At 36.5% G+C, this 21,185-nt stretch overlaps 1 protein-coding gene across 1 annotated transcript in view; it reads right to left on the bottom strand.

The window, feature by feature from the left end:
- The window catches only part of LOC6038971, a 116,161-nt gene that overhangs the window by 27,192 nt on the left and 67,784 nt on the right, over positions 1–21,185 (bottom strand). The gene's annotated exons all lie outside the window — the stretch shown is intronic.

Here is a 21,185-nt window from a genome sequence, read left to right as displayed (position 1 = left end):
TCGCGGGTTTTCGAGGCCGCACTCGAACTGCCACGGCCACGGCCGGCCTTCGGCATGCTGGTGGAGCAAACTCGCGGGTAATCAAAGTCGATTACGGCGGAAAATTCGAAAAAACTTTTAGAGCTCTGAGCACTTAACTGCTGCTTGCTCTGGAGGATACACGCAGAATGATCAACCAAATTTTAAATTTTTGCTTTTTGGGTGTTTTTAGAATCGCCTTGTGTCAGGGTTATTCAAAAACACCCAAAAAGCAAAAAATGAAAATTTGGTTTATAGGACCTTTTTTTTTAAAAAAAAACTCCAGATTTGTTAAACATGTTAAGGGAGAATGTTGCTATTTTGACTGAATGTATTGACTTTATGAATGTGAGGAAGGCACCAACCACCTAAATGTGGATTAAGTACCGTAAACTGGGGTCAATCGGGACACATGGGGCGAATTGGGACAGCCGTTTTAATCAAGTTGTTGCACATTTGTTTGATTTTTCTGGTTGATTTTGGTTAAAACGGATTCAGACCAACAAAATGTGTACATCCATTTCCAAATTTAAAAGCTTTAAGTGATCTAAAAACTGCTGTCCCTATTCAGATTGTAGTCCCGATTCACCCCAGATTACGGTAACGTTTTTTTGTTTCAAGATATGCGTAATATTGAACGTTTGGCCCTTTTGAAATGTTACACCCAAAGGAAAAATATATTTCAAAATCTGCAACATTGGATTTGCTACAGAAAATGTCATATTTTATAACATTTTTTGCAGCAAGCCCGTAGATCATTTTTGCCCGTGTGTAAACATTTCAGCGATCTGCAGTTCTCACCAACACATATAAAGCTGGCCCGTCCCCGAGCAACACTCCAAAGAGAAGCATATGTTGGTGCTCTTTCACTCACTTTTCATCAAGCGTCCATAGGGACGTGGCGTTACATCGTGCTGCCACCTGGTTTTTTTAAGTGCAAGAGTGGAAAAGTGCTGAGTCATCGTCTAAAAATAGACGGCGTCCTATCTCGCCCAGCAAAATGAAGTCGATAAAGTAGTCGGTTTCGATGAGAAAAAGTGGAAAATGTAGTCTAAAAATAGCGACGCCATCCCCCTATAGGGGGATGGCGTCGCTATTTTTAGACCACGTTTTCCACTTTTTCTCACTACTACTTTATCGACTTCATTTTGCTGGGCGAGATAGGACGCCGTCTATTTTTAGACGATGACTCAGCACTTTTCCACTCTTGCGCTTAAAAAAACCAGGTGGCAGCACGATGTAACGCCACGTCCCTATGGAGCGGTGGTAGCGTGTCGGATTAATAACCAAGAAGTTGGTGGTTCAATCCTCGTTCTGCTAAGTGTTTTTTTGTGAAATACTACCAAAAAGCCGTCGGTAATGTCGATAATTGTCGGTAACGGGCAAAAATGTCATACTCCTATATCGCAAAAAATGCATGAGGACAGATTTCATGCAGATTCTGATATACTTTCATGCCGTCATGCATCACAATCATGCGACTGCCAGTTGGGTGTAGTCTTGATTTGAAAATTTTAAAAATATTGTTTTCGGAAAGATCGGAAAATTTCACGAATGTTTCATATTTTTACATTGAAAATCGTACCATTAGTTGCTAAGATATCGACGATAGAAAATGGTTGGTTGTTTGGGTGAGACTTAAAAAACATCAATTTTCCTGCTTTTTAAACCTTTGCATGGCAATATCTCAACAACTAAAGGTCGTATCAATAAAGTTAAAAAAAGCAAAATATAGAGAATTTTCTCAGCCTTTCAAAAATATGTTTTTCAGAAGTAGTCAAACATGTGCACTAATTTAAAAAATGGAAAACTGCGACTATTTTCAAAAAAATTACCTAAAAATGGCTATAACTTGAAAACGGTGCATTTTATGAAAATTTCACTCAAGTACTTTTTGATTGCAAATTTGATTTTACGTCGAAAAATGAAGTTGAAAAATTTTTGCGACCAGTATTTTTTTTTTTGAAAAAATAGTGTTGATTCGAAAATTTATAACTCGGTCGAAGATTTTTTGCACAACCTGGATATTTCTGAAAAGCTCGCATTTGATGTTCCCTAAAACATATCAAAAAATAAAAAATAAGATAAAAATAGTGTTTTTTTGCAAAAAATTTTTTGGTGAGGAAAAGTTAGATAAAAATCACCATTTTTTTACCGTGTATAATTTTTTTCAGTGTAGTCCTTATCCATACCTACAACTTTGCCCAAGACACCAAATCGATCAAAAAATTCTTTCAAAAGATACAGATTTTTGAATTTTCATATATCATTTTTGTATGGGCAGCTGCCAAATTTGTATGGAAATTTATATGGGCAAACTAATGATGCAAAATGGCACAAAAAAAAATCGAAAAAAAAACGAAGTTGACATTATAGCTGTCGGCCACTATTGCTAGTACGAACCACTAGTGTCTTCCTTTTAACTACAAGGACTTCGCCGCCCTGGGCTTCTAAGTGTTTGAGTACGGCATGGAGCGACGGCGCTGGATACCCATATTTACACTTAGAATTTTAAGAGCGCCCGACGCGGGATTCGAACCAGCAACCTCTGGATTGTTAGTTTAGTGCGCGGTCCATTTGAACCACACGGGCGGGACAAGTTTCAGCTTGATTAAGAAATACAAAAATTAAAATTCAAAAAAATATCGATTTCGCAGAGAACTGCTCAATTGCAAACCTCTTTTTACACCTATGCTTCCATCCACCCCGCGATTCGAACTGACGATTTTTGGATTGTTAGTCCAATTGCCTACCAGCGACTCCACCGAGGCAGGACCCAGGGAGACGACTCCTACACCTGGATTGAGCTAACGACCAAACCTCTAGGTTAGACCGGGGCCAACATTTACTTCCCCGTCCGACGGAAGGCGTGGTCAGACAAATCTCGTCTCGAAAAATGCCAACTTAAGCCGACTGGGTGAGAGGCAACCCCCCGTTACACTTGCTTAAGGCTACCAACTCTTGCTGAGCAAAAATCCGTATACTTTACCGATATGACACTATGCACCCAACCGGCGGTCGCATGATTGTGATGCATGGTGGCATAGGGACGTGGCGTTACATCGTGCTGCCACCTGGTTTTTTTAAGCGCAAGAGTGGAAAAGTGCTGAGTCATCGTCTAAAAATAGACGGCGTCCTATCTCGCCCAGCAAAATGAAGTCGATAAAGTAGTCGGTTTCGATGAGAAAAAGTGGAAAACGTGGTCTAAAAATAGCGACGCCATCCCCCTATGAAAGTATATCAGATTCTGCATGAAATCTGTCCTCATGCATTTTTGCGATATAGGGGTATGACATTTTTGCCCGTTACCGACAATTATCGACATTACCGACGGCTTTTTGGTTGTATTTCACAAAAAAAAACCCTTATCAGAGCGAGGGTTGAACCACCAACTTCTTGATAATTGATCCGACACGCTACCACCGCGCCATGGACGCTAGATGAAATGAGAGTGAAAGAGCATCAACATATTCTTCTCTTGGAGTGTTGCTCGGGGACGGGCCAGCATTATATGTGTTGGTGAGAACTGCAGATCGCAGCACGCGGGCAAAAATGATCTACGGGTTTCCTGCGCACTTGGTTTCCAAAGAGTTACACTCAGCCAAAATATTGTTTGAAATTCATATGGCAAACCATATGGAGCCTAACATTTCAAAAGGGCACATAACTTTTGTAAACAATAGTGTATCCCTTTCACTCAATTGACAGTTTACATAAGGTGTGAAAGGGACACACTCTAGCCTAAAAAAATTATGTGCCCTAATGAAATGGCAAGCACGATATATGCGTCGAAAACATTCTCATTTTTACATTGCATATGCTTAACATATGGCTTATGATAGATTTAATTTAATTTATAAGGTTCACTTATGACATTCATTAATGCTGTTTATGTGAAAAAGTCATATGGTAAACCATATAAACAGTAAATGTACTATGGCAGAGCACATCAAACAATTGGCAAAGCAGGCTCCAGCATATCTCAGGTTTGTTGAACAGTTTTTATGTTCTTCGTCTGATTTTAATTTTCAATTCGGTTTGTTTTCAAGTTTTCAGAAAAGAACACCTCGTCTGGAAATGGACCGGTTGAAAATTCGTCGGGGAAAATCTTCTGTGAAAAAATCTTTCGCCGTTGTTCCCGGGCCGGCGGTCAAGTGGTGTCCGAAATCGAACGCCTTCCACTGAAGGAAGGTTTTAGTCCGGCGCAGAAGGCACCACTTGACCAAGCCTTACAAGGAAGTTCAGTCCGTCGCGGAGGTTGTTCGATGATCGTCGTGCCTAAGGTCGTGCCTCACCGGAAGTATTCGTTACACTTCAGACGGCTCAACCCATGACCAACCGGAACAGTATGCAAATGCGCAGTCAAATCTGGTGGTGTCAGTGCGTCCACGGCCGCCGGTACCGGTGTCACCCGAGATGAGCTTCAAGTTTGGGGGGAAGAAAGATCAACAGCAGCAGAGTGCGGAAAAGTAGATCTTCAAATCGGTAAGTTCGATCAAATTAGCTTAGAACTTTTAAATTACCGTCTTTTTTCATTTCTTTGCAGTCATCGGAAGCATCTCAAGCCCCTAAACCTACTGATGAGATCACCTCTTCAGAAACCTGTCTCACGGGGCTGCAGACAGGCAGTCGATGAAAACGCCGGAAACAGCACCGCTGACATTGACCGCTCGATGCCCAACAGCGTGACTACAAAGCCGATGAAGGTTGAAGGACTGCGAAGGCGGCCCTCCGGTGCGGAACGCATCACCCGCTAAGAAGGCAACTTTGGCCACAAAGCTCAGTCTTCACTTCAGCCAGTCGCGGCGGGCGTTTCCGGAACGCTGACCGGCCGTAAAAATGCTCTCCTGAAGAAAGCTGTTAAGACGACGAATATAATATAATATAATTTAATTGAAATAAATTTTCAATCTCTGGCTAATTAAATTTTGTAGCATTAAAAAGGCAGAAAAATCTCGGGAAAAATCATAAGTTTGCCATATATTTACCAATACATTTACCAAAAACTATAGGTTTCTCATATTTAAATTATATACGGTTTGCTTATGAAAGCAACAATTTATCATATATTACGTCTATAAGGTTATCTTATGGAAAAAATCCATTGATTGATCCTATAAAATCTATATGGTTTGTGTATGGAAAAAATCTATAAGGTATCCTTATGGCTGGTATGGATTGTTTTGGCTGAGTGTAATAATTCAAAATTATGTATTTTTCTTGAAGTTACACATTTTTTGTTAGGAGTGGGGAAGGCACCAACCACTTATGTTGATTAAATTAGATTTTAGAAAAAGGTTATTGACCAAAACACAAATAAATAAGAAAAAAATCTAGAGTTTTTTGAATAGGTCCCATAAACATATGAAACACAAAAGTGTATAGGACCTTTTTTTAAAAAAAAAAAAACTGTAGAATTATTATATAAGGTTCGAAACTTAACATTTAAAAAATCTGTAATGCACGGAATTAAATATAACTAAAATATTGCTGAAAATAATTAATTGCTTACATTTCGAATATTTATTATTTTTTTCATTGTTTGTTCTCTTATCTTTTATTATGTCATCTCATTTTTGGTTGGAGTAAAACACGATTAGGCAAAAAGTTTCTCAACTCTCGACACATGCAAAAATCTGTGAAAATGCGAGTTTTAATCACCCGTGCTCTCTAATGGGCCGTATCCGAAGCCCACAAAAGCTGAAAAACATCTGGATGTTGCGCCGTTTGCAAATAGTTGTAGATTTTTCGCCTGGAAACAGATGAAGCATTTATTGCTGTTGAAACTTTAATTGGATTTCTATTTTTGTTGGATCTTTAACTGTAGGCTTTTACCAAGCAGAATGAATGAGCATGTGATGTTGATGCAGCCCAGAAATGTAAAAGTACCACCATCAGAACAGAGCAGAACAGAACAGACGGCGAAAAAGGGTTTGAAATGATTGAGTTTCCGAACATTTTACACGTTCGCTTGAGCGTCGCTCCAGGAAATCAAGGACCCTCTGCCTGGAGTTGGTATGGTGATGGGGTGAAGATGAAAGTTGGAGTTTCAACAGAAGCAGCAGCGTTAGCAGAATTTCGATGTCGACTGTATAAACACGCTGTAACTTTTAATTGTGTTTAAAACTTTATCTCGCTTGAGCGGAAATAATAGCATCAGTAGTCATTTGCGCGGCTTGAACCAAGCTGCAGAAAAGCTGGCGGGCTCTCGCAAACAGCAAATTGTACGAAAGATTTGTTCAGGTTATATTAGGAGAGGAGATACAGTTGGTGATGTTACACGAAAGGCGTAAAGATTGCGTATGTGTGGATTATTAAATTGAACTTCCTGATAAATCGGTCTTTTGCTGAGTTTAAAATTGAATTTATTAACAAACCAGAAAGTTTACAATGTTGCTAGATTTTGCAGTCAAAAAATAAAAGAGGAAGATAAGGTTTTATTTAGATCAGCAATTCTCAACCGTACTCCAGGCTGGTACCCACTGCCATGTAATTCAAGTAGGCCCGGTACCCCCGGGAGAATCGCTGATTTAGATAATATTATATAATAGATACACCATTAATCCTTTCTTTAAACTGCCAACCTGGGCGAAAAGCGACTGAAGGACATAAGATGTGTAGTCGTTTTTAAGGATTTCACTGACTTCGACTCGGACTCCACTACCCTTCTATAAGGCCTATGTCGTAAAAATGTCTTATATGCATTTTCAGTTCTTTTGAGTTAATGATCTAGTCTGATGCAAAAGTATGTGAACTTGAAAAACCAAAAAGTTTGTTCTTTGTTCAGAAAATTTGGATAAAAACCAGCTTTTTCACAAAATCACACAATCTACGATCTACAACTTAAGAGGCGGACTCGTTACCACTAGTTTACGTGGCTCGGTGAAAACATTACTTAATCATTTATTGTTATTTGTGCATGTTAATTTTTAAAGTGTTTTTGCATTGATGTTTATTGATTTTGTTAAATATCATAATTCAAATATGAATTAGTCTACTAAGATGTCCAAAGAGTGTGTTCCAGATCTGAACCGCCTGTTGAAAGCCGCCATATTAAGTACCAGACGGCTCAGATTACGCTGCTGCACAAAAATAAGTGTAGATTTGAAAGGAGTAAACTGGGAAGGGTTAATATTAAATCTGTTATGATGTAATATTACCTCAATTTAGACTGAAAATGTGGTATTACAATGAAAATATGGTAAATTTACACATGTTAAGAGGATAAATTACACATTTTTTGTAACATAAAAGACGTACTCATTACCAGATGTAATATTTCCATGATTTTTTTACTGTGTGAACAGCGGCGCTGGCCAACGCTGGCCAACCTGTAGGGGAGAGTGGGGAGACTTGATCCCCGGGGACACTTGATCCCAAGCCTGTATCTCGTCAGCATGTGGGTAAAATAATTAGCTTTGTTCTAGAAAGTTGTGCGAAATTAACTAAAACTCATAGTAGAAAACAAAGAAAAAAATTAAAAAATGTTTAGATTGAGTTACACACATTTTTCTAAAACAAGCTGCAAAAAACTTCCAAGAGATCTTTTTTTCTTTTTTGATATGTATAGAAAACACTCAAAAATATTCAAAAAATATTTTTATATATGAATTGTTCGATAAACTTATCAACTCCAAAACCCTTACGCATTTGATGTTAAATTTATCGTCATACTATTTTTACAATCAATTGTTTAAAAAAAGTGCGTTTAGGAAGACTTGATCCCTGCATATTTACAGTCGCTGGAATCAGCCTCAAGATTAATTAATTGGGCTGGGTTTTCATACATAGTTTCCTTTAGTATAGTTGTACATAACTTACTGCAGTTTGAACCTTTTTTCAAAAGTTTTGTAAACAAAAATTTCCAGCTTTTGTAAACATGCTCAATTTTGGTCTAAAAATAATATTTTAAGTTTTAAATATTTTACATACTAAAGTTGTTATATTTTGAACACCAACGTACAGATTTTATGTGAAATTGCTGTAACTTATAGAAAATTAAAAGTTTGGATGAATAAGAAACATTTTGCTTAAGATTTCTTCAAAATGTTGAAAGGGGGATCAAGTTACCCCTAACATTTTTAAAGTGCCGGTTTCAAATATTTTTTTATGACGCTTGGCATGATTCGAAGAGTTCATCTGATGAGATACCCTTATTAGCCAGGCATAGATGAATGTTTAAGCTTTCAATTCATGCAAAAAGTTTATAGTTTTGTGAGAAATTGATAGAGTTATGTGCGATACAAAAAAAGGGGATCAAGTCTCCCCACTCTCCCCTAAAGGCTAGATTGCCCCTCTGCACTTTACCCATTCGCATGGCGTCGCGGTCGTGTGTTCTCCGATTTGCCATGCCTTGCATAAACCAGCTAAACCACAATCGACCTTCTACCACGCGGACGCGGTGATCCAGGGCACCACAATCCAACACGTGGGCCACAAGTCGACAACCAACACGTGCGCGAAAATCGAGGCCTCAAGTCGATGTATATACCGGGTCCATCCATTAACCACGTGGACACTTTTTTGGAAATAAATACGTATTTTTTTTAAATAATTTCCAGCCTGAAACCTCTGCTATTTTCCGTTACTCAAAACTAAACCAATTTGAAACATTATGTTTTTGAGAAAGTTTAATGTTCCTTTCGAATCTGCAATAACCCGAAAAGGTTTTTCTTGATTTAGAACAAAAAATGTCATTTTAAAATTCTGTGTTGTTGTAACTTTGCAGGGTTATTTTTTAGAGTGTAACAATGTTCTACAATGCTGTAAAGCAGACAATAAAAATAAATTAATATATCAATAAGGGGTTTGCTTGTAAGCATCACGAGATATCACGATTCTACAAAAAAAAAGGTCATTAGCGATCATGGCCGTTCAAGGTCAACTGCAACAGACACGAACGACAAAACAAAAAAGAATGCAAAAAGTATTTTTTAACTTTTTTAAATCTTGATACCTCTTGACGATTACATGCAATTCCCTTATATTTATACATCTTTTCTTGTTATTGCCTGCTCTACACTCAAACCCCGATGGTTTGACACCAACTGTTGTCAAACGAACGGGATCACTTTTTAATTTGACACCCCTTTTACACCGAGTTCACACACATTACCAAACGTTTGTTTTGAAAGTGTACGTGAGCGCCGTGTACAAAATAAAAAGTGTCAATAGAGTTATCTACTTGCGCATGTATTGCGTGTACGTACACGAAAAAAGTGAGGTTAAATTTTGTACCGTCCAGCAAAACAAATGGCGTGCTAGTGTGCGTGAGAGCGGGCTTAGATAACTCTATCGAAAACCCGGGGGTTGAGTGTACAATTTTGTACAACGTTGTTACACTCTAAAAAATAACCCTGCAAAGTTGCAAAAACACAAAATTATGTTTCTAATGAAAAAAATATATATATATAACAAAAAATGGCAGAGAGTTTAAATTATTTTTGTGGTTTTTTTTTCGCAGAATTTTTTTCCTCTTTTGAAAATACGTTTTTTTCGCTTAAAAATACGTTGTTTTTATATTGTGAGTACGCCACCAAATTGGGCATCCAATTTTACATGAAAGTTTCTTTGTCATGAAATTTCCATATCATCATTAGGTACTGCAAATTATTGAAAAACACGTCTTTTTTCGCATGTAAAAAAAGAAGGGGTCGTACCGCCCTTCCGTCACGAGATATCGCAAAATGGATCTCATATTTTTGATCAGAGACCAAATTTACAAAGTTTCACGCAAATCAAAGAGGGGCCGGGGAAATCAGGAGTGAGTCGTGCTGTAGTTATAAAACAAGATCGATCTTGGAATTATTTATATAAATCGGTGAGTTATTGTGTGCTTAAAGCCTTTTCTTCATCATCGCTGATTGGAAGGCAAGTTGACGGTTGAGTTCGTTAGGGTTATCTCGTAACAAAATTATTTTGATTCAGTCGAGTCTTTTTTTTGTGTTAAAAAGACCTTCCAATAGCTCCGTAGCTCGGAGGGCTCGACGTCGGTTGTTTGTGTGTTAAGCCCTTTCCATAGCATCGTAGCTCGAGAGGCAACGAAAATCAATACCTTATCTAGCTAACAGAAAGAAGATCGGAAGGAACTTGATGGTTGAGTTCATCGCGTTTATTCTGTAACAAATTTATGAATTAAATGATCATATAATTAAAAATCAGACTACGCTATCATTGAGCAACTCTCTACGAAATCGGCCGATTTCGACCATTTTTATTTTGTATTTTTTGATTTGACTCAAACTTTGTGGGGGCCTTCCCTATGACCAAATAAGCTATTTTGTGTCATTGGTTCACCCATACAAGTCTCCATACAATTTTGGCTGCTGTCCATACAAAAATGGTATGTAAATATTCAAACAGCTGTAACTTTTGAGTGAATTTTCTGATCAATTTGGTGTCTTCGGCAAAGTTGTAGGTATTGTTGAGGACAATTGAGAAAAAATAGGTACACGGAAAAAAATTTGCAGATTTTTTTATCAACTTTTTTTTCACTAAAACTCAATTTCCCAAAATACGTATTTTTTGATTTTCGAGATTTTTTGATATGTTTTAGGGACTAAAATCCGCAACTTTTGAGCTATCGAGAAACATGGTCAAAAATCTGCCGCCAAGTTATGAATTTTTGAAAAATAGTGATTTTGTAAAAAAATCAAATTTCATGCAATAACAAATTTGAAGTTATTTTAATGCAAAATTGAATTTGGAATCGAAAACTACTCTTCAATTTTTTTGATAAAGGGCTTCGTTTTCAAGATATAGCCACCGAAAGTTTGATTTTAGCAAAATATTTTCAGTTTTTTGATTTTTAAAAATAATGACCATGAGCGACCATTTCTAAAAATATTTTTTTTGAAAAGTTCAGAAAATTTGCTATAAAATTGTCTAAGAGACATTGAAGATTGGACCTCGGGTTGCTGAGATACAGCCGCTTTAAGAAAAAGAAACACGAAAATTGAAGTTTTCTAAGTCTCACCAAAACAACCCACCATTTTCTAATGAGGATATCTCAGCAACTAATGGTCCAATTTTCGTGAAATTCAATTTCCCAAAATACGTATTTTTTTATTTTCGAGATTTTTTGATATGTTTTAGGGGACTAAAATCCGCAACTTTTGAGCTATCGAGAAACATGGTCAAAAAATCTGCCGCCAAGTTATGAATTTTTGAAAAATAGTGATTTTTGTAAAAAATCAAATTTCATGCAATAACAAATTTGAAGTTATTTTTAATGCAAAATTGAATTTGGAATCGAAAACTACTCTACAATTTTTTTGATAAAGGGCTTCGTTTTCAAGATATAGCCACCGAAAGTTTGAATTTAGCAAAATATTTTCAGTTTTTTGATTTTTAAAAATAATGACCATGAGCGACCATTTCTAAAAATATTTTTTTTGAAAAGTTCAGAAAATTTGCTATAAAATTGTCTAAGAGACATTGAAGATTGGACCTCGGGTTGCTGAGATACAGCCGCTTTAAGAAAAAGAAACACGAAAATTGAAGTTTTCTAAGTCTCACCAAAACAACCCACCATTTTCTAATGAGGATATCTCAGCAACTAATGGTCAATTTTCGTGAAATTTTTTTCGAAAATATTTTGAAAAAATCAAGACTGACATTTTAAATGGGCGAAATATTCATTGTTTGACCCTTTTAAAATGTTAGTCTTGATTTATTTATTTTCAAATATTTTTTCGAAAAGATCGGAAAATTTTACGAATGTTTCATGTATTAACATTGAAAATACCTGTGTGTACCTATTTTTCTCAATTGTCCTCAACAATACCTACAACTTTGCCGAAGACACCAAATTGATCAGAAAATTCACTCAAAAGTTACAGCTGTTTGAATATTTACATACCATTTGTATGGACAGCAGCCAAAATTGTATGGAGACTTGTATGGGTGAACCAATGACACAAAATAGCTTATTTGGTCACAGGGAAGGCCCCCACAAAGTTTGAGCCAAATAAAAAAATACAAATAAAATCCATTTCCGGTTTTGGTAGAGAATTGCTCCATTGCAGCATTAACACCTCATTCTATCGAGACATTAAAGAGAGATACGTGAGCCGGTAACATGGAGTGAAACTTTCCCAGCTGTCATGGAATCCTTCACAGCAGCTTGACAGAAAGTTTAACTCCATGTTGCACTTTTAATTTCTCGATAAATTATAATTATTTTGCTTTATATTTCCGCAGCCGGCTGTCTAAGATTAAACCATTTCATTAAAAATTCAATAACAGTTAAACGTAAAATGTCTCATCCTCAGCATCCGAACACTATGATTTTGGGTCGCATCATCATCTTCTATGATGAATCCTGACCAAACACCCTATCCTACTAACAAATTTTCAGGTTCCTGGCGCTTGTAGGGTGTAAGCACAGGGCAAACCAGCTGCCCTAGCAGCAACCTGTAAAAAAAAGTAAATCTTTCCCTGTTCCTGAGGGAAACACCCGTGAAGAGTATAGGGGCCGGCATTTACAAAGCGGATTCAGTGACAGTTTATTATTAATCAACTTAATGTTGAGGTTAATGTTAACATTCCATAGGTTGTCTTTCTAAGGTGTCGTTATAAGGTCCAGTTTGTGACGATACACTACCTTCCCTTTACTAAGTAATCGATTCCAGAAGGGAAAAGATCACCAGTTGTTTTGGTTCGAGCCGGGATTTGAACCCCGATCTACCGCTTACGAGGCGGAAGCGTTACCACTGGGCTACGTGGCTCGGTCAGCAGCAACCTGTGCTAACTAACATTACCGTCCCTTAAAATTGAGATCTACAAACTGACATGGTGGGCGCTGTTGGTGACCAATGACTGTTACCTATTCGCAACTGATCATGCTCATGCTCATGCTCAAGGCCGGGGAAACTTTAATCCGATCTCGATTTAGCAATTTGATATGTAGATTTTTAATGCCCTGAAAACAGATTGAAAGAAATAATTATCTGTGTGCTCCTACAAACCCTTGAAAAATTGACCGATTAAAACGTGTGTAATCCCATCTCAGAATGTTGGCTGTGATGCCGTCTAAAAGCTCACCAAAAACATTATTCGTATTCAAAGTGTATTGCACACCTGGGAGGTTAAGAGAGTGCAATGAATAAAAAATATTTTTAACTATTTCCTTCCGTCGGTTACGGCATTTTCTCCGCACCGTCGGACCCATTAAAAAGCTATCAGGCATACATAATGGGACGAAGTGAAAATGAAATTCTTTCTGGTTTCTTCAAGCCCAAGAGCTCGAGCTCAGCCTTCGTGGGCGCGCGACATCATTCATCTATGAAGCAGAAGGACTGAGAGAGGTGAAATGCCAAGCAGTGGAAACATTTTTCCCTTGGCATCAGAAGAGGGAAAATCGTTGCGGAAGTTCACCTATTCATGCCCTGGTTGCAGAAGAAATTATTATCACTCTGTGTGTTCACCACATATACTCTTCGGCTTCACTGTTGCTTTGCGATGTCTGTGTGTCTGTCTAAATACCTTTTTGCCAACCAGCACTCGTTACAACTGCGAAAGAGGATCGCGTGTTGGTGGTGGCTTGGAAATAAATTTTAAAAATAAATTATTTATTATTAAATAGTTATTGAATACTTTTGTAATGAACTGTGAAAAAAAATCAGTAGATCAGTTTTTTTAAAACCAAAAATTGTATATAACAACACTTTCACATTAGTATACTGCCCATGATCGCATAAATTTCCCATGCATTTTCAACAAGTTGAGAAAACGAGCTTGGAATTAAAAAAAAAGTTGTCTCAATAATTTTGAACAACATTGAACATTTTGATTACTGAATTTCTGGAACAAAGTGGTAAATATTACTAGAGTAGCTTAAAGTAACACAAAAAACGAAGCTATTCCAATATCTAAGTGAAAATCAACAAAAATGCATATGGGACATTTATGCGAACATGGGCAGTATAGTGAAGTAGTTTCCCGTCTTTTAAGTCTGTGCTCTCATGTTGTAAGCTTGCTGGGATTCATATCTAGTTTGATTCAACTGCAAAACAACTAGCCGTGCGAAAAATGAACCATCAATCGTCTCCGTTAGATGTTCTAAACTGAACCAATTTTATGGATACGCATGGTTTTTCAAAGCAACAACTTTCGATGGAGCGTTGATAATAATTATTGTTCTGTGTTGCAATCTTTACTATGAATTCCAATGTGTCAACCAGCTTAACTTAAGTTACACGGTTTCCCCTCTCACGTGCACCGTCGTCAAAGCGGGTCCGGAAATGGCAGGAACGAGGTTACTCCATAAAACAAAATTGGTGTGGGAGGTTACATATTCTGTACTTGACGGGGAGCGGAGGGTAATAACTGTGACACTGAAGTGGGTTTTGTGGGGATAAAGGAAAAAAAAAACTTGAATTTTACTAGGGTAAGTACTTGGCCGTAGTAACTTATGTATACTCACGACAGTACTGGGAGTGGTTGAGTGCGATGGGTTGTATAGGTACATAAAAAAAACATTGCCATGGAAACATCAGCTTAGGATGTTACATTGTCAGCACGGTTGATTTAGGTGTCGAGTGTATGAGTATTACGAATCTGCATCATATTAGGTTTATGTATGTTTTCTAGTTTAAATAGAGGAAACACTTGAAGGAGAAAGCCAAGTAAAATAAGTAGAAAAAATCAATGAGTATACTATTTTCCTGCTTGCCTGAACGAGTGTTTCTCGAAAATATCCCAAGCTACATAATTTTCCTGTGAGCAGTTTAGCTTGAAGTATGTGCTTTTTACAATAAACGATTGGAAAAAGTTGCGTTGAATTTATTGAGCTATATATTTTACAAGCCACTACAAAAAGTGTAGCAAACAGGCAACCAATGTTTAGCTTTCTTCTTTCAACAGATGAAACTACACGTAGAAATTTATATTCCTGGTAAAATGTGGAAAAGTTTAACACCTTGCCTCCATCCTCCATTGAATGGATGAAATAAAGATGAGGGTGCTTCCTTTGTGGAATGGCAGAGTCAAGCCACTTGCCAATATTTTCCTTCCGAGTTCTCGGCATGTGAACGGGAAGAGCTAGAAGAACCACTTTTCAAAGGTTATAAGCAGGCCAACCTGTGTGTGTTTGTGTGGGTACGCTTGAATGTACTGAACCTGTGTCCTTTTGGCTGACTGGTGTTGGCATTCCTGGCCTGACATGGGCTTCCAATTTCATTATGTCTGTTCACTTCTAATCCCCGGAAAAAGGTCAATCAACAATATTCAGGATTGCGGTTGAATATTATTTTTTTGTAACATGACAGTTAACCTCGGTTTTTCCCGATCATGGGTAAATAACAAGGGAAATGCGTAATAATACCTTTCTCTGGTATTAATACCAAATTTTGATATTGCAAAATTGCAGAATTTGCCAATGATCGAACACCACAGTTTGGTATTTTTTTGGTATTACAGTATTTTATCAAATTCCTCTGAAACTATGGGAAAATTTTGTCCAATTTTGACAAAATAATTAATTTTGCGCTAAAATGATGTCTCAAAGCGAATGCCTTCATTGAAAACCGGAAATTTCAAACTTGATTTTGAACATTTTTGATATACCCCTTACAGAAATGACTTGAAATTGTGGAAAATTTTCTAAGTCAGGAAGCCACATTTTGGTATTATTTTGGTATTGAAAGGTTTCATCAAATTCCTCTGAATCTATGGGAAAATTTTGACCAATTTTGACAAAATAATTAATTTTGCGCTAAAATTATGTCTCAAAGCGAATGCCTTCATTGAAAACCGGAAACTTCAAACTTGATTTTAAACATTTTTGATATACCCCTTACAGAAATGACTTGAAATTGTGGAAAATTTTCTAAGTCAGGATGCCACATTTTGGTATTGAAAGGTTTCATCAAATTCCTCTGAAACTATGGGAAAATTTTGACCAATTTTGACAAAATGATTAATTTTGCGCTAAAATTATGTCTCAAAGCGAATGGTTTCATTTAAAACCGGAAACTTCAAACTTGATTTTAAACATTTTTGATATACCCCTTACAGAAATGACTTGAAATTGTGGAAAATTTTCTAAGTCAGGATGCCACATTTTGGTATTATTTTGGTATTGAAAGGTTTCATCAAATTCCTCTGAAACTATGGGAAAATTTTGACCAATTTTGACAAAATGATTAATTTTGCGCTAAAATTATGTCTCAAAGCGAATGCTTTCATTGAAAACCGGAAACTTCAAACTTGATTTTAAACATTTTTGATATACCCCCTACAGAAATGACTTGAAATTGTGAAAAAATTTCTAAGTCAGGATGCCACATTTTGGTATTATTTTGGTATTGAAAGGTTTCATAATTTTTTTCAGAAACTATGGGATTTTTTTTTAAATTTTGACGAAATAATTAATTTTACGCTAAAATGACTTGGAACCCAAAAATGTTAAAGATGATTTAAAACATTTGTGTGATATACCCACCAATATTTTTTTCAAAAACGTTGAAATTTATCTAAGTCGGGATAACCAAATATTTTGAAAAACGAGTTAATCGACAGATTATTGAATTTTGGTGAATTTCAATTCAGTTTCATTTTAATAATAATTATTTTTCAATCTTGTTATTTTTCAGAAGCTTTAAGAACTTCAAGCACAGGCCGTTCATCAATGACAAATGAATTCGATGTGGTGAAGAATATCACTAAGAGCAACATGGAATCATCAGGTGAGTAGATTTGGCTGTTGCATATGGACCATTTCCGTTTTTTTACTAACTGCAACTGTTGCACTAAAAATGGTATGAAAATACCAAATTTTGATATTATTTGTGCAAATACCAGCGACCATAATGTGCCCTTGGTTGCCCAGTAAAAGATGGTAAAATACCATGAAATCATACCAAAATCATGTATGTGGAAGACCACAGAAATACCAAAATATGATTTAAAAATAAAACCATGGTAATACCAAGTTTTGGTATTCAAGCAATGTTCAAAAATCCAGAAGACCTCAACTTGGTATTGAAATGGTTTTATTTTGAGGTATTATTTTACCCTTGGAATAACATGGTTTGGTATTGTTGTGCCCTTCCACATACTAGACTTTGGTATGATTTCATGGTAATTTACCATCTATTACTGGGCAACCAAGCGCACATTTTGGTCGCTGTTATTTGCCCAAGTATTACCAAAATTTGGTATTCCCGTGTTATTTACCCCTGCTCGGGTTAGTTTAAATTCAGAAAAAATATATGTGTAATTGGTTTAAACTTTGAATACGAGTTTGGAATTTCCAAACATGTATTTTTTCATTCATGCTTTGAACTTCAGACGAATTTTCATTTGCCTTTTTGTTAAAAAAAAATATATCCACAAGTTTATGGGAAATCTGGCACCATCTGTACACCAACCAGTAGAGCAGGGATGACCAAAGTATGGCCCGCGAGGTGATTTTTTGTGGCCCTACGGATCCATTTTCAATAATTATGTAAAATGGCCCGTTGTTCACTTGTAAAGTGATTTTATACTTTTTTTAAATTAATTTTTATTTCAAACTTTTTCATTCTTTTCTCTTTTATTTTTTGTTGATTAAAAACTAATGATTTATTAAAATGTTGATCTTCATTTTAGGACACCGTTTTAATGTGAGTAAAACTAGTAAATATCGTCAAAAATTTCATCAAATATTTTTGAAAATTCGAGCTTAGACAGAAAAAAGGTTGAAATCGGAGGAATAAGGCTGTTGCAAATTTTTAACAAAGCTTTTTTTGAAAACCCTTCCCACCCCTCCCCATTATCTAGAAAAATCATGGGCAAAAATCGTTTTTTCAAAAAAAAAAATTTTGAAAAATGTATGGAAATTTTTGTGCAATCAGCTGAATTATTTAAAAATTCCTTTGCGTTTACAATCATTTTGGACATGTTCTGGTTTATTCAAAAATAATTTGAATTTTAGAGAATTTTTGATGAATTTTTTTTTTGTAGCTAGAAGGTTTTTTTTTAAAGTCTAGTCTTTCATTTTTTTTGAAAATAACGATTGCAATCCAACTTTACGGGTTTAACACATTTTTTAACATTTTTTTGTTTAAATGTTGAAATTCTGACTCTCAACGATTTTTTAATAGTCACACTTAATTTATTGATAAAATTACGCCGGTATATAAATTATGCAGGTTACATGTCGGCCATTTTTTGAAATATAAAAAAAAAACAATTTTATTTTAAGTACAAAAAGTAAAATAAAAGTACATTTAGCTGAAAACATTTTCCAAAGACCTTAAGCAATAAAATTAACAATACCTGTAGAAAACTGCCATTTTGTGTTTTATATTAATTTTTATTAACGAAGAAGATGAAAAAATGAAAAAAGTTTCAAAAAAACTTGAGTTAATAGATGTATTATTTAGTCTTTAAAAATAAAATAACGTAATTTATTTTTATAAACATCTTATTTTGTAAATTTGGCCCACAAGCTAATTTGAGCTTCAAATTTGGCCCGGTCTCTAAAAACTTTGAGCACCCCTGCAGTAGAGTAACTTTATTCAACATTTCTGTTTAATTTGACTTTTGATAAAAGTTATCATATTCCTTGCTATATAATGCTTGTAATTATAAAAAAATTGCAAGTTATTCTAATCGTCAATTTTTAGATATTTTTGAAACTAATAATTGCAAAACAACTGGACAGGTGTATAATGCATTTTCTAATCTAATCTAATCTAATCGAACACAAGCGCAGCCAGTCTGAAGAAAGCATATGATTATATTACGCCTCAAGTTCCTTCTTGTCATTATTAATCCCTTGGTGGCCGAATGGCTAGAGCATCCGACTTCCAATCCAAAGGTGTGAGTTCAAATCCCACCTGATTCTATGCGTTTTTTGTTCATATTCAAAGTTCAATTACAGTCGAAAAATTTCAAGGAGACCGGTCGGAAATCGAACCCTGAACCTTCCGCCTATGAGGCGGGAGCCGTAGCCATTAAGCCACGGGCTGGTCCATGACAGGTGTATAATGCGTTTTAAACACTTTTTTCGTTCAATTGTTGAAACGATGGTTCGTTATTTAAATTTTTTTCGAGGGACGTAAACTTCAAAATATGTTTGCAACGGTTTTAGCTATAAATATGAAAAGTTTTTTTTTGTTTTCCTTTAATGTGAATGGTTTTATTATGGATTTTCGAACCTTACACATAAAGCTGTCTGATAGGAAATATGTTTAACGTGCTTTACAGTTCAAACGAGTGCAAAATATATCACCTCGGTAAAAGACCCCTTCATCAAATATTATCATCGTCATGGTGTGTGACTGGCGAGTTGGCGAATGTGTTGGCAGAAAGTGTTTGTCGAACGATACGAAACTACACCTGACACAGCACTTAACACGAAGGGTAATGTTACAGTTCAAAGCGACGTAAGCCGTAACTCAAACACTCACTCATGTGCCCTCTGAACTGCAATGCCAGTTCACAAGTGCTCTGGTTTTTGTCACACCATTCTCTCTCTCTCTCTCTCGCAATCTTGCACACACACACACACACACACAAACTTGGTGGTGATTTAAAGCACACCACTGAATCTCTAACGAGTCTTGACACTAATTCCTCCCAACTTTTCATATTTTTTTCACCTTGGGCTTTCCTTCCCACCCACTTTGCGCTCACTCACTTATCTCATCTGCACCTTGACTTATTTTTCTTTTTCTCCTCTCTCTCTTCACACGGTTTGATCGTTAGTCCTTTTTTTCTCACACTCATGCCTCCTTCCTATAGCATAAGCTCGTTGCAGTTCGTTGTCTGGTCTGCAGCCTGACTGGAGGGATAGCTTCTGTATAATATATTTTAATGATTTCAATTTGTCACTTTTTATAGCAGCTCCGAGTCAAACGAATAACTTTGTCATGGTTTTTCTCCTTGAGCCCGTGCCGGGGGAAAAGTTTTTCATCACCCAGCAAAACGAGCTTGTGGCGGCGACTATACTCTCGACGGGCACCGATTGGCTTCAAAAAATTGGATTTAGAAATTTATGTAAAAATTCTGTTTAGGTAAATGGCGGTATGCAAATTGAATTTATCGCTGTCCACTCGGGGCCCCCGTGGACACTGGATTTGAATTATGGAGAAGAGGAAGCATTTAACCTTTGAGCGACCTCAAATTAAGGGTCACGAACATAAATGAAAATGCTGAGTCACTTTTGGATGGGAATCTTATACCTTGTCTAATTCACACGATTTATATCAACGAAACGGGAAAACTTTGGAAGCTTTTCATGGGTCAAAAGGATTTGATAATTAATTCAGGAAAGAACTATAAATTGCACGAGTAATCATAATCCAACAAAAAAGAGACGAAAAACTAATTTAGCGAGATTTTATTGAATGACCTTCCTAGCCAGTTCAAAGTGGAAAAGCTTATCCCGTTCAAAGCCGGCCTAAGCAAAACAAATGGTGCGGCACGTGTTGGGCCCAGCCTTGTTGAATTTATCATACCTGTTGTCATTGTGGGTGGCTCTCTAAATATTCCGGCACGGTCGGAGCGGCTGCTGGGCTGGCAGCCTAACCTTGCTCACCTGGGCCCAAGAGTTGTACGCAAATTGTGCACGTATTGTCAGGTATGAAATTTGCATATAAAATGAATATAATCAGAATTCATAAACAAACGAATAAATATAAGAATCAAAATGAATTTCTCCTTCGACGAAGAGGAAACTGACGGGAACACATGCTGCTAGTGTCTATCATATTCTACGTCCGAAATCCAACAAAACTGGCATAAATATTAGAATTGGAAAGCAGCGATGATGTCTGTGCTCTGTATTCGACAGAAAGCTCATAGAAAAGCTCGTATATCTTTTTATGTCCCCACTTTAGTTCCACTTCAGTGTGTGCATCATGTTTCGAGACATGCTTGGAATCATGAACAGAATGAACCAAATCTTTCCCTAGGTGACTGCGCTTTGTTTGGACACAGTTTTGGGAAAATATCGACATTTTCCTGTTTTTTGCATTGCGTTCTTTTAATAAACTTTCCCTTTGCTTGCCTGGCATGACGCAATGATGCATCTTTTGATTTCTTGCTTCTGCAGTCGACAGCTCCTAATTGGATGTAATTCAAGGTGCAGTTCCTTGAATCGAGTGAAAGAAAGGTTTCCGGTACTGAAATACTGATCAACTAGCACCTCTGAGCTTTATTTAATGTTCTCTCTTTAG

Source organism: Culex quinquefasciatus, chromosome 3 (assembly GCF_015732765.1).
Source record: "Culex quinquefasciatus strain JHB chromosome 3, VPISU_Cqui_1.0_pri_paternal, whole genome shotgun sequence".
In the NCBI taxonomy this organism is placed as follows: Eukaryota; Metazoa; Arthropoda; class Insecta; order Diptera; family Culicidae; genus Culex; species Culex quinquefasciatus.
Note: the sequence above shows the minus strand (reverse complement) of the source record. Positions and strands in the feature narration are given on the sequence as shown.